We start from the raw sequence: 6,332 nt of genomic DNA on the forward strand, positions 1-6,332 counted from the left end.
TTCATACCAAGAGCTCTCAGCTATGTGTCTGCACGGAACCCACCACACACAGCAACAATGGCTTTCACTCTCCCACTCATACACCGTCAGAGGGCTCCTCCATGACCCGATAAACCTAACAGCCCCCAACACTATCTTGTCTACCTTCTCACCCTCCTCTGCCCTCAACTTTGCCTTGATCAATGCCAGATCAATCCCAGAACATGCCCTTAATATCTGTGTCATTATCACCACCAAGAACCTTAATATCCTAGCCATTACGGAACCCTGGCTCCATGCTGGGCCAGCCTTATCCCTAACCTTACCCAAAGGATACAACATACACAGCAACGATAGGCCTACTCGTAAAGGCGGTGAAATGGCTGTTATACATAAAGATTCTGTCCCTGTCAGAGCCACCACCACAGACACTCCTCTGAACTATGATCTGCTCTCCACTAAACTCTCAATCTCGCCTACCTCTACCATATTCATTCACCTCCTCTGTCACCCACCTGGACCCACCTACACTTTCAAAGAGGACATACGTCAGCTCGTCACTACCAGTCTTAAGCCTACCGCTAAACTTCTACTACTTGGTGACGTGATCCTTGGCTTTAACGACCACACCAACACCAATGCCACGTACTTGGCCAGCATCCTTCATTACATCGGTGGCACACAACTTGTCTCAACACCCACCCACATCCTAGAACATACTCTAGGCTGGCTTGTTGACTTTAACTGCAATGTTTAACTTGAATGCCAACTCACTGTCATGGTTTATTATACGACACACGCAAGTCAGGGATCTCCTTCCCATACAAGAAATGTGGCGCACAATAAAAACGCTTTTCATTTCTACAATTCAGATCCTTTCTTGAGAAAGCTTCCAACCCGTCTCGCATCCAACCTCCACAAACACCCCAAGTCACAATGAACTAGGAACCAGGCCAGTGTGTATCAATAAGATATGTATACATGTATTATTTAATATCAAATTAGAACAAACAGCTTACATCAGCCACTAATGGTGTTGCAACACAAAGACAACATATCCTTTTTGGGCGAGCAGCACACTGAGATAACTCAAAATACACAGTGACAAGAATGTCCTTTTACTTTTCCCACTACTACAATCAGAGAACTGTTCAAAGCACACCAAGAAAATGAATGAAAACCAACAGCAAAGTGAATGCACATAGAATTATGCTTGAGTCCCAGCAACCCTCACCCCTCTACCCCCACCAAACATCCACTAGGCTTGTCTCTTTTCGATGGAAGGCAGAGGCAAGGAGTGGGGACAACATGGAAATATTGGATTTTGAGTAGTACTCACAGAAACAATAGGAGAGCAAAGAGGGCAATGGAAGAATTTGTTTTTTTAACACAATGGTACAATCAGTCTGTTACAATTTAGTGCCACGGCTATGGGAAAGAATAGGATAAAAGGGAATTCATTTTTTCTACTGAGAAAGACAGGTGGAGCTTTAGAGACTACTAGTCAGCACACAAGGGGAAAACGGTTTTGTGATGTTCAACACATGGACAATGTGAAAAGGAAATGCACATGGAATCCATTTTTACCTCACAATGGGGTAAGAGGCAGAGAATGGGAATATCGATTTGTGGGATGTTGAGCAACATTTCAATGGGAAAGAAAATACAAATGGAATTTATTTTTACCTTACAATGGGAAAGTGAAACAATTTCGTTTTGCACCTTACAAGGGGAAACACATGGGAACAGGGCTTTTTGAAGTTAATTCTTTTGGCAAATCTTTAGGACTATACCAGTTCACAATACACTGAGAAAATATGGTTGGTTTCGAATTCCAAAAATACAAATCCCGTGAAATAAGTGCGGAAATTAATTGATTTACTTAAAGAACTATACCAAGGATCTATACAGGCAAACAATGGGGTTTTCAATGGGGTATTGCTAACATACACAGACAAACAGGGGAGGGGATTTATCCAGGGGGAAATCTCTCGGGCAATGCTGAGAGAATAAAGGGCTTATGCATTCTATGGCTTGGGGCATTTCTACTTACAGGAGAGGTCTGTGATGGACATCAGAGGGCATCAGGAGACTGCTGGGACAGCATTAAGGGGTCAGTCAAGGTCTCTGCTGAGTCCCCCGAGGGGGTTCCAGTTCAGCTTCTAAGTCTCCTGGCTCCACTGCAAGCTAGGCCTCTTACTGCTGGGATGTTTCTCCAGATTTCGGCAGTAGCTCACCTCAGGAGTTAGTGGGAAGAGTCCTGATCTGAGGCGGGATTACTTAGTTATAGGGCAAATGACATCATATACTGTATCATGGTTCCCACAGAAGAGATTGGTTAATGTTCAGTACCTCACACCCACATGTGTGCTAATAGGTCCAGAAAATGTGGTAGTGCTTTGGGACACCAGGGGAGGAGAACACTCCATCATCTTACTTCGACAGGGGGCTTGGTCTGGTTCTGGGACATAGAAATCTCTGCATGATGAGTGCCCTCAATTTCCATGTTTTGATAGATATGAAGGCATTTATTAACACTATATTTTTCAGTGAATCACCTAAGCCTCATTGGGTGTACGTGTGTCATTCCGGGGCAAAGATACCGTATTTTTTCATTTATGCCAGAATTATATCTGTGAAAAATGTGTCCCTTGGTGGGTGGCATATGAATCATACTGGGACCACTTTAATCAACTTTTTATAATTCTCAAATTCACAAGGCGGGCCACATTACATTTTCATTAATAACTTTTGGTATGTTGCTCCCACAAAATTAATTTTTATGTGGTGAGAAGCAGTTAACTTTCACCTTTTCAGAAATCCTACAATGGCTACTGTGCGACAAATATTGTCAAATGGACACAATGAAAACAATGTCTCCCATTTTACACAATGGACAGTCAAACCACTCCCTGACCCTGGACCCCACCTTCCTGGAGCACATGACATCAGTAGAGAGGTCTGGGTTTAGGTTAGCCTGCTCATTCCAAGGGCTAATGACCAGCTAATGCATGTTTTATTGCGGCTTGCATGACCTGGGGTCATAAAACTGGAGAGCAAACCTGTCTTTATTTTATCCGGTCCATGGATTTGATCTCAGAGCCTCCAATTCTTTGTATATTTAAAGGAAAGCCCTCATGCTTGAAGTTACAGGCCTCTTCTATGTTTCCAGGACAACCAAAGAAGGAATGTAGTTTCACATTTGAAGAAATCACAATCAAAGAGACAAACAAAACCAATGGCAAGCAACACAGGCTCTTTCAAAACTCAGCAGTACATTTCCTTTTAACTTACATTTTACTTTAAAAATGAACTCTTGTAAGGCACACATGTTTAACCTTTATAAGTGTCACTGCAAAGTTGTTACCTGCATATGGTGGGAACATGAGGGCATCATAATTACATTTTTAGGGACTTTGGTGCATATCTGTCTTTTCAGAGTGCCACTTTGGAAGCAAAATCGAAATGTCATTTTGTTGTTTTCACCCATGAACGGCCCCATTTTAAACCCAGTTCAGCATCCCATTATAGATTCTTTGCACTGTGGTTTAATGTGTGATGGGCTCATTATGGACAGAAACCAAGTTCATATTTTGAAAGTCTTGCAAACACGTTTTGCTGAGCATATTTTTAGTTAAAGGGAAAAACGAAATTACTCATTTTATTTAATGTTTATGAAGGAAAGTGATCTGCTTCACTGCAACTGCTGCAAGCACTGCTGAAATCCCATTGAGGGTTCTGTGGATTAGTCCAAAAATCCTTGCCATGTATCTTTTGCTTTCTTTGGGAATGGCAGTTCCCCTCTGTCCATATTTTACAATTTCAGCACCCTTCCTTTCCTTTTGCATTGAAAATGTGGGGCCTTATATTGGAACTTATTTCTCGCATCCAAGGGCCATTTCACTGCACAACTCCCTGCCCTTGGTCAGACGACACCATTATCTCATTCTCCATCCTCACCTGACAGCAACGCACCCCAGCCCTCTCCATCCCCACTCACTCCCACCCTGTGACATGTGGATGAGTTCAAAGGCCCCAAAATCAAAGGTCTCTTTCACATGAAAAGCAGGATTTTTTTTAATACTGACTCAAAAACAGCTTTGCATGTGTGATTGCAAATGAAAACTGAAGGTCCCTGTGAAAAAAACCTACCTGCCATTACCCAAGGAAAAGCAGCATTTCAATTCACAAAGCAAGAAGAATAATCCAAGGTCCCTTTCACACAAACAACAGGATTTTTAAACACGGTCACAAAAATGGCTAGGCATGTGTATTTACAGTTTAAATGTGAAAATGGTACCACTGCTAACAGGACAAATGTCAGGGAAAAAGACATGATGCATGTTGAGGAAAAGTACTGTATATTATGTTTCACATACAAAATAATAGTGAAATTTGAAGTGCCACTTTGTTTTCCATGGAAAAATGTCAGCCCAAGGCAAACTCTTTAGCTGGCTGTTGGACACATGTCTCCACGAACTTCCCCACTGGAAGTCTGACATCCCCCATCTAACTACAACAGCAGTAAAGTGTGTCCTGCTAAAGGTGTGGAAAACCTAGTGTTCCCCAGACTTGCTGACTCTTAAGGCAGTTATTGCACGACAATTTCCCCTTGGCTGGAGCATGACTAAAAGGTGTGAAGATTGGGGGCTACAACTTTGAACAGGCAACCAACTTCAAAGAGCAAGCTAAAAAAACACAAAGAGAACAATCAAAACTCTGGTAACAGTTTGACCCAGTGAGACCATATGGCCCAATACAGGAGAATTGCCATTTGTCCCACATGAAGATTTACAATTAATTTAAAAGGACTATTATAACTTAGGCCTTTTTGTCAGAAACCATAAGGCAGATTTCCTTCCTTTATGTACCATTTATTAGGTAATTTCCAGGTGATTTTGGAAATATAAAATTAATGCACCTATGAATTAGGGAACTGTAATGGCCAATTAAACTAAGTTTCTGGCTGATCTGAAATTGCTCCAAATGTGAGAGTTGGTGAACAGGTGGAGGATACAATTAGGAATAGGGGTAAAAATGACATATTCATAATTGTTATGCTTTTAACAGATGCAGCAGAACATTGCCACACAGCCCAACAATATGGTGTGGCCTGGCTGACATCATATTTAATTCCCCATGATTAGCTGAATCAGAAAATATGTATATTATCACACTTATTAGTAAAATTATGAAGTTTTGCCACATAACTAGTTTTTGCCAAAAACTTGACATGACAACAAATGGGGCTTTTTAAATTAAGCTGCCATATATCTGCTTTAGACTCTTAAATCAATCCGTAGAGAGGGTCTGGAGTGTGCAGAAGAGAGAAGGGTTACTGTCCAATCCTATTTGCTTGACCTCTTATAGGGGACTCCCCCAAGATTGTAAAATTGGTGGTGTCATCGCTGCTATATAAGGAGGACTGTACTAGGGGCAAGGGACAGAGCTTCTGAAATTTACCATCAAAAGAGTGCTGCTGCAACTTACCATCTGACAGCTTGATGGGAACATCAGAGGAGATTGCTGAGAGCACATCTGGGTGGAGCTGTCTATTGCTAGAAAGGCATACAGCTGACTGGGTCCAATGGTGGAGATCGGGAGGCCATTCTTAAGAGTGAAGTGACTAGACCCCTGCCCTATCTTTCTAGAGGGCCCTGACATGCTGCTGGCTGTCCTGACGTTTAAACAGAGGTTTTCAATGTAAGCAGACTTGAGCCCTTTGTAATCAAAAGGTGGAGGAATCAACTTGCCTTAAACCCTTTCCCTTCATATAGGCCGGGGACAAAACTGTGTAGATCCTTAGCCTTCTTAACTAAAAGATTAATTTAATTAATTCCCCATTTGGTGGAACACTATGGGGTGAGTTTTGTTAAAATTCAAAATTAACAAAGCTCACTTCCCAGTGTGGGCTGAAGAACTATAGCCTATAATTTAATTGGGTAATACTTTTTGTCCTATTGACCGACTTCTTTTAGGAAGAGGAGTGTCATTGTTCTTAAATCATTCCAATTTTTATGTCCGTCTTCGCCAAATCAGACCAAAGTAGGGGGGGTCTGAAAAACAACCAGCAAATCACCCTGTGTTTATTTTAAACCAAAATTGTAGGCACATTCATAATTGCCATATATATTTGTAACAATCTTGAAACTGCACTGCTAGCCTTTTAAGCCTGCAAGAAAATCAAAAGTGCAAAGCGAAGTGTTGTCTGAGTGTTGGCAGACTAGGTTGTGGTTTGCTGTCTGCTGTTTCCTGGCTGGAATCCCTGCATTGCTGTACTGAAGCAGTGTTTTTTCCATCTGTATTGCAAAGAGGAGGGGCCTCCTTTTCATACACTCCACTCCCGATGTGAA

The sequence above is a fragment of the Ambystoma mexicanum genome, chromosome 5q (assembly GCF_040938575.1).
Source record: "Ambystoma mexicanum isolate Mex_15411 chromosome 5q, UKY_AmexF1_1, whole genome shotgun sequence".
Lineage (NCBI taxonomy): Eukaryota > Metazoa > Chordata > Amphibia > Caudata > Ambystomatidae > Ambystoma > Ambystoma mexicanum.